The following is an 11,177-nucleotide window of genomic DNA, read 5'->3' as shown; positions in this document are numbered from 1 at the left end:
GGCTGGCCCCGCGCCTGCCCCGCCGTGGGGACCCGCATCCATCCGGAGAGAGTCACTGGTGTCCCAGAGATTTGTAGGAACTGCACGAATTCTTTGAGAACTTGTTAAACTCTCCTGTGGACTGACCGTTCCAAAGATAACAGGCCACAGAGAATCAGAGGGTGTTAAGTGCGCGTTTGTAACACCTTCCCTGTGTTTAGGGCTTTCCCAGTCAAAAATCCACTTTTGCCCTATTCAAAGTAATGTAAAAGATGGGGATGGTACATGGCTTTCATTAGTCTTTTTTGTTGTGTTTTGGTTTTTTTTTTCTTTAAATCTTTGTAATCTAAGCAAATCTCTTGACTGCTGGAGGTCTGAGTCATGGTAGTTGAATGGATACACTGATAATTTGACAAGAGAAAAGCGCTTTTCTGTGTTTATAAAAGATGCTTTGACTTACAGCCCTGTGTCCGGGGAGCCATGACTTAATCTCCCAGGCATCTCATGATATCTAATGTTTTCACAAGATCTGCTCAAGTCAGATGATTACATGAAAGACTTGTAAGGTTTTATCCTACTTTTATTTTTCAGATCACACATTGCAAAGAAAATAAATTTTTTAATTTTCAACTGCCCTTTGAATGTGTATTGATGCAAATGTACTCTAGTGCAATACAAAGAATCAAGAAGAAAGAAAAAGAATGTGATTTTTTTCAAAATCAAACTGTTTTGGGGATATCTTCTGTAACTAGTTTTGGGACACTCCCCTCCCCAAACATGGATGGGCAGATTTGGAGTTACATCAGTAGATTTTGAGTTGCATTGTCCCTATGTGTTTGAGTAAGTCAAGATAAATTAAGGATAGATTTTGCATCTTTTTTGTATCAGTGTGTTCAGTAGTTTGCATCCAGACAAAAGGAAAGTCCTTGCTGAGCTCTGGTTGCTCTCAGAAATGCTGTCTGGGAGGATGTCATGCTAACTAGTGCCTGCCACCACCATGTCATTACTTGCTGAGGGCACCTCAGCCCCTCCACTGGAGCTCACCTGCTCTCCAGCTGAGCCTGAGCCTGCTCATATCAGGCCTGACCTAAACCTGGCAGCAGGGGAGGTTAGATCTGAAGCGGGCATAAGCAACAATCAGAAAATCTCAACACAATTGTTAAAGAATCCAGTCATCTCAGTGTATACACAACAGAACAGTAAGATGTTACTGGAACACCTGGATTACCACATCTTAGAAGAGGAACTCAAGCTAGAGATCTCTGAGAAGAGATCTCTGCAGAAGACTTGTCTGAGCTGCCCTGTTAAATTCCACGTTCCTACAGGAATCAGGGACATGTGCTCATTTGTGGCCTTTTCAACCTGTGTGACTGCTCCTAGGCCACCAGTGCCATTGTCTTTTAAGTATTTTTTGGATAGTGCTAACTGGGCAGCTGTTGCCTTTCACTATCAATCCCACCACATTTTTTCATAAACACTTCATAACCCCTAATTATTTAGAAACTTGTAACAATTGTAAATCTATTGTAGTAAATCTATTGTAGTAAAATCTTAGACAAAACTTGCAGTTTATACTTATTCTTCAGTTTTCACAAGCTTTGAAACAAAACAGGCCACATAATGATGGAGATAGGTTATGAAGCTTGCTTCTCTAAATGTGTAAGTAGAGCTTAAAAAGACATGTTTTCTTTATTAGAAAGGATTGATTTAAACTTTGTGTTTTATTTAAAACTAATATTATAAAATTAAACATTGTCATTTTATGTATTTAAAATTTGTGATCACTGGCTGTGACCATGTAATCAGTGGATGTAATCACTAGATGTGACTATGTGATCACTGGATGGATGCCCTTTAAGGTCTCTTCCAACCCAAACCATTCTGTATTCTCTCCATAGTTCTATTATTCTGCATGGCTACCTATTTTCTTACTCACAGTCTTTCATTCTAAATTTTTACCTTTATTCCTCCTCTTTTCACTCTAGGAGCTTGCTGAAGTACATTATAATGACAAAGGTGCTATAATACATATTTCAAATCAAAGACAAGGGATGCTGCTCTAGGGTAGTGGTCTCCTGCTGGTATGTAAGAGCTGAGAAGAGGTGAAATACATACCATGAAAACATATTTGGGATTTGATTACAATTATTTTATTTCAGCTATCTGAAGTGCATGATGCAAATGTAACTGCATTATTTGATAAATATTCATACAGTAAAGCAGGAACAGCTCACTGTACCTTACTGACATGCTTAGAAATCAATGTATGTCCTTCTTTGATTAGAGATTATTCTGTTCTTGAGATTTATGATTTATGTATTTTAATGAGTTTGCCCTCTGGAGCAATTGCATCAGCTGAGGAACACGATAAAGCTCCCTAAACTAAGGCCAAGGCTTTCACAATTGTTCAGTGCTGACATACCTTTGTTTAAAAAGTGCCTATTCCTGCACAAAAAAATATTTTAAATCTGTAGCATCTCCACTGCGCAGAAGACACTCCACTATAGAAAAGACAATGGATTTTAATAGGCTAAAATTAATGATGTGACCCATTAAATTTTGTGCTCGAAATCTTCCTGGAATGTTGTCAAAAATGTGTTTCAAACCAGCAGATATAGGTCAGTGTTTTGCTTATATAAGTTTTTATCTATTTTAAGCAGATAAAAATTAGAAGTATTATTTAATCCAGAAGTATTTCCTGCTCACAAGCCAAATAATTTGTGAAGCACAGTTAAAAAAAAAAAAAAAAACAACAAACAAACCCAAAACCTTAAGATAGATGAGTGGTGATAAGCAGATCTTTTGGTTCTGCTCATCTTTCAAATACAGCCTGAGAAATTCGTGTCACACAATGCCTTCCCCACACCGCCATCTGATGTTTAGTTGGAGCTGTACTTGCAGTTTGGGTGTACAGCCTCTCCCAAATGCCATGTGTCGGTTTTCTCACAGAGCTAATCATTGTCTGGAGTTTAGGCAAAAGCTTAAAATTAACATTCCCATGTACAAAGTGTTCAGCTGGTCAACTGAATCATACCCTAGACTTTGTTGATTGCAATAGCTAAATTTTTTTGACGATAGTAATAAATTCCAAATCAGTTAAAACCAGTCATGAGCACACCTGAGGAATGTTATTATCCCTCTGACAATTCTTATTGTTAATATTTGCATTTATTGTTACAAGTCTGAATTCAGTAGTATCAGCAGACTTCCTTCCTGAAGGCAAGTTCAGAATGCAGGATACTTGATTCTGACCCAGGCTGTGTGGCAAAGCCTTTTACTGTGCTGCTCCTCAAGGGAATGCATTCATGGATCATTTCTTAGATTCCCTCCCACAAGTATTTGCATAGACTGCTCCTATGGCAGATTTCCCTTTTGCTGAAGGTGTAGATTCTTCCAGGGCTAAGCCAGTATTCTCTTTTTTGGAGGTAGAAATCCAGTGCCTGCCAGAAGACATCCTTTCAGCCTGACACAAGTTATCTGCCAGCCCCAACCCCTGAGCCGTCACCAGAGAGAGGTGGAGGGTTCTGTACATGGCAGATAGCTGCAGCTACTGTCCACAGGAAAGACACCCAGACCTTAGAAGGAGTATGTAAGGGATGGGATCTGGATTAAAAATGCACAAATTGTATCAGTGGAGTTATTCCTCTGGTGAATGGCACATTTGTTTCTCAGGAATCAAGTGCCTTACTAGAATCAGTGAGAAATGGAGAAAGAGTAAATAAAGATTTCTTTTGAAGATCAAGGCAGAAATTGGGGCTATTTGATTCATATAATCAACTTTAGTGCATAAATTGGGATATTAGTCTCATGCTAGCCCATGAAGGGATACTGTTCTAGGCAACAATGCAAAGCCCTAAGTCATACTTCTACTCTGAAGTGTGGCAACCAGAGGACTCTGCCTATTGCCACTTACTGTACAGGAAGAAACAATTGCTTCAAGAAGGAAGGTGATACACCAGAGAGCGAGAGTTGGAGTACTGCCCGAAACATACATAGCCCAGATTAGTGCATATTATCTTATATTACAATCTTCTTTTGTCACCAGCTTGAAATCACTGCAGAAAGAGGCAGTTTCCCCACAAGTAGGGGAAGATTGTTCATTGTTTTAGGGGAAATATTTGAAAAGCAACTGTGCTAAAATATTATATATGTAGATATATATATATATATACACAGACACACACATATATATATATGTAACTGTTCTTTTTTATTTTATTGTTTCTCCAGGGATTGAACGAGATAAGATCTGCACTCAAGCAGCCAGAAACCCACACATTACGCTTATAGGGGAAGATCACCCACAGTGCACAGACGTGCAGTGAACTTTGGGAGGGAGGAGGCAGCTCAGCACAGTGTACCATGGATGCCCTTGCATTGTGGAGGAAGGCACAGGCAATTGGATTTAACCAGCTGGGTGGAATTTGATTTGATTAGCTTTGGCAGAGTTTCACATACTCTCAATTCATCAGTGAATGGAGTAACTATATTGGAAAGCTACTGGGGAAAAACAACATTGCCCCTGATGCTACTGTCACAGGCAGATAGAGCACAATCCCATACAGGCTCACTCTGTTTTCCTCTCTTCATTGTCTCCCTAGTTAGTTTTTTTGTGCCAGTGTGTGTCTTCCTGTATCAGGATTGGCTGCCTTTTCTTGGTCTGAGATCTTGGCATGTAAAGAGCAGTAATTACTCCATGACTTGACTATGAGCAAGGGTGGGAGTGCCCCCTCTTGAACAATAAAACCCCTTGTAGAGAAAAGCCTAACTAAACAAAACAAAATGTGTAAAACCAGGCAGTGCTGCCACAAATCACTTTGCTAGCAAGAGAGTCTATATGGAGTATGAATAAGAGCCTACTGTGTTTTAGTCTGTCCTGCCTGTGAAAGATCCCATTCTATAAAGGAGTATGTGTTACTCTCTTCTCATTTCATACAAGTCTAGGCAAATACAACTTTTTAGTTTCAATGAAGCTGTGCCTAATCTCCACCAAGAATGAGAACTGAACCAGGCCCAGCAATTTGGGACAGCATGTTCATACAAAGCCATCTTCTCTCAGATTCATCTTGAGAAAATAACATCCCCTACTTTTACCAACTGTCAATACCTCGTAATTTTGAGTATGAGTTGTGGCATCTCACAGTAAAAAACATTTTTGTGTAGTATGAGCTTACAAGTCCTGTAATGTGAACTAATAAAGGGTAATATGCAAGTGATAGAAGTCTTTTGAAACATGGCTCACCAGAAGATCATGCGTCTATCACGTGTCAGGCTGAGCTCTCTGTATGAAGAATATGAGGGAAATGTATTGCTTTAACTTACAGCTCCCCAGAAGATCATCCTTTTAAAGTAGAATTAAAAAAGTGTTTTGTTTGAAGGATAGATCTGAAGAAAAGTTATAGGTTTCAGAGACAGGGAATCAAGCTAAATATGGTTAGCTGTACAGATGAATCTCAAGAATTATTCCTGTGTGTGAAACACATTCTCAAGCTAAGTTCCCCAAGTATTAACATCTGTCTTGAGTGAAAATAGACTTTCATCAGTTAATTTTCAAATCAAGAGGTGAAATTAAAAAGTGAGAAAATTCTCAGTATGAAAATTAAATTGAACCATTCAAGTTTTCAATAGAAAAGTGTCCAGCCATGAGCCTTTTTCATTTTTAGCAGGGTACTACAATTGTGAATACCTGTAGGAACTCAATTGGAACTGTAGAGAGGCCAAAACCCCCCATGTATATGTCTAGAAAATACAGAAAATGGAAATATGGATCTTAAAGGTAAAGGACCAAAAATTAATTAATGTACTGAGCAAATGATCAACGGATACGTAATTTTGAGTGTGTACTTTTTACAGATTTTGTTCCACTTCCTCAGGTCCTGTGTGGGATTAGGCAGGACATTTTCCTTTGAAAAACAATGTAAGAAAACAATACATGAAAAAAGGCCAAAAGCTTTTCTTGTGAATTCTGTCCACCATTAGTGGTCGTTGATATCAATGTTCTTTGAGTAGAAAGGCTACAAAATCAATAAAAGTAATAAAAACATTACTTCTTTGTATTCCAGAGTTCTTTCTCTCTCAATGAAAAAGTATCTAGGACATAAGCAAGCCTGCAGAAATGAAATTGAGGCTTCCATGTCAACATTTAAGAATTTCCCCTCAAATACAGCAAAACCTAGCATGATCCTTAGATTAAGTTTCTGTTGGGCAAAGGGGGGGAAGGAAGAAAGTTTACTCCTTCAATCAGGTGAAACTCATGGGTTTTTGTTATCACATTTTAAACTGCAAAACCACAGAGATAGGACTAATGATTGTTTTATTTTTGAGAATAACCACCCAGTGATTTGCCCACAGTCAAGGAACCCAAATTCATTTTTCTGCTCTATTCCAGACTCTGCAGGAATTTTGAAAACCACTTAACCCCCATATGTCATATCCTTTTCAGAGAATGGGAATCATAGAACCTCACTATATGAAAGGGGCTTTTGAAGACTAAAATCTTTAAAACAGCAAGTTGTTCATGTGTTACAGGAAAGGGGACCAAGTAAATAAAATGGAGAGATTACTCTGTAATCACAGATGTGCTGTCCTCCCATGGTGCTTCTGACATGCACACCAACACTACAGGATGCAGGCAGTGCCTAGACCATCATTAAATTATTAAACGCTTGTCTGTTGTAATACATTTTTCCACTTGTGTAGCTTATTAACTTTGCTGTCACCATCACTCAACAAGCAGATACATCAGCTGATAGAAAAAATGCCAACATGAGGATAGCAAGTTCATAGGTTAAAAAAAGTCTTTCCTCTATAAATAGAGTTGGTATAAATCACAAGAGTCTGCAAAATGGGCCTGGGAAAATTAGCTGCTGACCTAAAAACACTTCCTGTTGGCTGTCTGGGAATCCATTTCACACAGTTAAAAGTGACAAAAATTAAAGTAGCTAAAGAAGCAGGCCTTTATGGTGAAATAAAGAATAAAGTGTCGTAGCAAACATGAAAACAAAACCGAGTGCAACTAATAAAAATACAGTTATACTATTGTGCAAGTATTCTACATAATCAAAAGGCAAAATGAGCCATACTTTTTAAACTCTTAATGAGAAAATAATTATTATATCCTGCAGTCCTTATGGCAGCTCTGGAATTTCAGCAACTGACCAGCCAGCAGGCCCCATGACCTGCAGTTGCATCTGGCAATGTGTGGTTAAACAGGGAACTCAGCACAGCCATTTCTGTAGGAAACTGCTGAGTAACACTGGGAAGAATCTAGTCAATTTGAATTACTCTTCAAATTAAAGAGAATATAATTAATGAAGACATTTTTATCTCAAGTAAGGAACTAGCTTGCTGTTTTTCATTCAAAGTTAATACTACCCTTCACTGCTGGAACACTTCAGCTAACACTTCACCCAAGCGTCCTCTGCTGTCACTCAAAAAATCCCCCTTAGGGAGTGCTAAGGAAATTTATTCAGGAGATAAAATGAGTGCATTGAAACAGAGATTTTCTTAGGTCCAGCTCAGTGCATCACCAGGTTTATTGCAGCACACTTCTGTTGTGCTCATGCATGTGACACTTCTGTAACACCAATTAATTCAGTGATGACTGCCTCTTTACTTTAAAGCTACTTAACTGGAAATGATTTAGAGACACCAGATTTTTACATTCCAAGAACTTTGAACTGCCACATAATTTGACAATTAAGGTCTAAAGAATACATAAAAGCATATAACAAGATATGACTATAAATTGTAGCCCTCTAGATAAGCTTAGCTCCAAACAGAAAAGAAAGGCCTCCTCAAATTCGTTTTGAAAACCAGAAAAATATCTTGTGTAACACAGGACAGAGTATCTGTGTACAAGCATATGCCCATTTTCTTCAAATTTTGTAGTAAAATTCCTAAAATTGCAGAATGACCTTTCCAATAAATGGCAAAAACACATAAAAAATACTTTTTTGTTTCTGTAATCTCTCAGTTAAAATCATTTCTAATATTGGATGAGTTACATGAATTACAAAATTCATGTACAAGATGAATTTGGTACAAGATTGCAGAGAAAACTTCCTTCTTTGGAGTGCTTAGGCAATTCAGGTCAGATATTTACAGCTGCCCCTTAAACTCTGAAGACCAGTGAAATGCAATCTTTGGACTCTAATTATGTATTAAAGCTTACAAAGTCTCTAACCTCAACCTTAATTGTCTTTGTCCAGAATAAAGTTGCCAAAGATACATCTCACTGTTTAATATGATGGATTATCCATAAGCATAATACAGTATTTTGTCTGAGTCTGTTAATTGGTTTCATGATTTTCCCAGTTGTTCAGACTGAGTTATTTTAAGAATTCACAGCTGGTATGGGATTGCCTACAAAGCTAAAATATGTGTCTTGGTAATGGCTAACATTTCTAATCAAATATGTGTTGGCAAAGTATTTAGGTTCAGGATAAATCATGCTGCTGGCCACAGTGCAGCAAACAAAAGGAGAAAAAATTATACATTATGTCATGCAAAATAAATTTTCTATCATTCATCTAGAGCATTAGGGCTCACAGACTCTTTGAGTTAGATCTATACCCTTAATCATGCATAATCCCATTGATAAGAGTTTAAAAAAGTTCCAAAAACAAAACAAAAAACCTAAACCAGCTTTGTAGAGCAAAACTTCCCAGAACATTGACTGGGAGAAGCAGAAATACAACCACTGAGTTAACTGTCTCACTGCAAGTGCTCACTCTCCGAGATACCCTGCTTTTAGATGTGCTTAAACTTAATGTACAATTTTGCAGGTGCCATCAAAGCAGTAAATGTGTCAGGGACCCCTGTAGAAGAGTGCATCACTAAAACCTGCATAGTAGAGTCTGTCCCAAGGAGAGTCAAATCACTCTGGGCCAATGGCTGCAACACTTGAACAAATGTATGAGGATCATTTTAGAAGGGATTCTTGCAACCATGAGCTTTGGAGGTAAAGGCCTCCTCTCCAGTGAAAGTAAACAAGATCCAACAGCCTAATTTTCACTTGCACCACTGAAAATCTCAGTTTACTACAGATCCATCCACTATGCAGAATGTCTTCCAGATCCTACTAATGGTACACAAAGTATTTCAAAATGGCCAACACTGAAAGACACAAAACCCTTTTCCTGTCCATGGGACCAGCACATAACCAGAGGAAGGAAAATCCTTGTCTGCAATTCCTTCTCTATGCACGAGTGCATAACTTTTGCTGCCCCTGGTGATAGTTTCCCAATTTTTATATTCATCTCCTCAAAGAACAAGATATACTGACACTCACTCTGAATCATGTGTTCACTCTTATAAAACCAGCTGATCTCTCACATGCAGGATCATGTCTGTTCCCCCCTGCCCACATTATTATTTGTGTGGCCATACAGGAAGCTCAAACAGCCTGTTCTGCTTGAAGCTAAATCAGGCAAAGTTTTCAGCTAGTCTCTAACCCAGCTTACCATGGAATTGTGCTAACATTACTACTGGCTCAGGAGAAGCAGTGGAAATACATGAGCGGGGAAAGACAGGGCTGTTTTTCTGGGTCACAGTCTCACTCAAGGGGCTTAAGTGACTGAGACAGCAGCCTCAATTTGGGAATCAGCTCCAAGAGCAAATGTATTCTCATGAATCCTCCTTATCACTACTCCTATATTGCCAGTTGCTTTTGCAGGACATTTCAATGTTTTTTCTAAGATGTTGAAATAAAAGCAGGAGAGGATTTTTAATCATGTGAATTTGACTAGTGCCAGACAACTGTAGCTTCAGCAGCTTATCTGAAATCTTCCACTGTGCTGCTCTCTTTGTTTTGGTTATATCATTTGCTTCCACTTCAAGGACCTAGAACATCAGACAGCATTGCTGAGCACAGACCAAGAACCAGAAATATGTAATACAGATGCTAAAACCAGCACTGGCTTTTTATTACTCTGTCACATTTATCTATCATGCTGGAAATAATTTTGAATTACCTCGTTTCACAAGCACAGTTGTTGGATCTCTGCTGGTGCAATACTTGAAATACATTTTTTAGAAACAGATGCAAAGTTTTCTGCTGTGCCAAAGGAAAATTAGAATTGTAATGTCCTGTCAATGAGGAGTTATATATTTTTTGACCAATTAACAATGTTCATGGAAATGAGACACTATATAGCCAAGTGAAACTTAATCTCTTTTCATGCTGCTTCTCAAAAAGAAAATATTAACAGCTATTGCACAAACACTCACCCACTCCAACTTACTATTAGTTAGACAACATGTGAAAACTTCAAGCTACTTTATTCTACCTCCAAAGTTGTAATGTCATGCTAATCTTAACTTCTAGCAATCTACTTGAACATAAGAGGAGCTAATAGAGAAGATTGAGAAGGATTCTATCTGGCTGTTACCTTCACAAAACAACAAAAGTATGTTACATCAGTATATAACAAATTATAATAAATTTGAGGTGATTTACCCTTTGAGGAGGGGCCTACAAATGCAAAGCTCTCTCAGTTCTTCCTAACACCTTTGTGATTATAGAGTATTATTTGTATGTGAAACATTGGCATGAGAGCTAATCTGGAGAACAAGCATAGCCTGGAAGAATTAAATCTTATCTTCCCTGCAACTGTCTCAAAGTTCACTGAATTCTACCAGAAATAAGAGGAAAATTATTCCTTCATTTCTTGAAGTCTAGGTTAAGAATGGGCAGTTTTAGTTCTGAGCATTTTTGAGATAAAGGTACTTGTGTATTGTTCCATGTATCTCATTAATACTTTTATTTATAGAAATATTTCTTTTACCTTTTACTGTACACATCTGGGAATTCAGCTAGAAGTATTTTTATAGGCAGAGGCCAAAGTTTTTCAGATTGTGTCCATGATTTCTAGACCCAGATAAGTTCCCATTGGACTAATGCAGTGCCCATGTCATCTGGCTTTCATCTCTATGTACATTGATTTTTCACATTTCCTGAAAAGTTTACAGCATTGTATATTCACAGTTGTGTATACCAAGTATTCTTGATTTTCTTGCCCCTGAAATCTGAGAAATCCTACTTTCTTTTCTCTGTCAAGGCATTCCAGGGACTCTTTTCATTTTCAAAATGAGGGACACAGTTCCTTTTTAGTACCTCTATTTTATGCATTTGAGCATTATTTGCATCTTTGAAGCTTCTCTCACTTGCAATACATACAGTGATGAGTAGTGGCTGT

General features: G+C 38.0%; 1 long non-coding RNA gene across 1 annotated transcript; it reads left to right on the top strand.

The window, feature by feature from the left end:
- The first annotated feature begins 1,972 nt into the window (after positions 1-1,972).
- LOC115948765 lies at positions 1,973-6,025 on the top strand. The gene is made up of 2 exons (XR_004082546.1): positions 1,973-2,060; positions 4,210-6,025. It is a non-coding gene; the product is annotated as an uncharacterized LOC115948765 (long non-coding RNA).
- Positions 6,026-11,177: the final 5,152 nt, after the last annotated feature.

Source organism: Geospiza fortis, unplaced genomic scaffold (assembly GCF_000277835.1).
Source record: "Geospiza fortis unplaced genomic scaffold, GeoFor_1.0 scaffold548, whole genome shotgun sequence".
NCBI lineage: Eukaryota > Metazoa > Chordata > Aves > Passeriformes > Thraupidae > Geospiza > Geospiza fortis.
The sequence above is the reverse complement of the archived record's forward strand: the minus strand, read 5'-3'. Positions and strand labels throughout refer to the sequence as shown.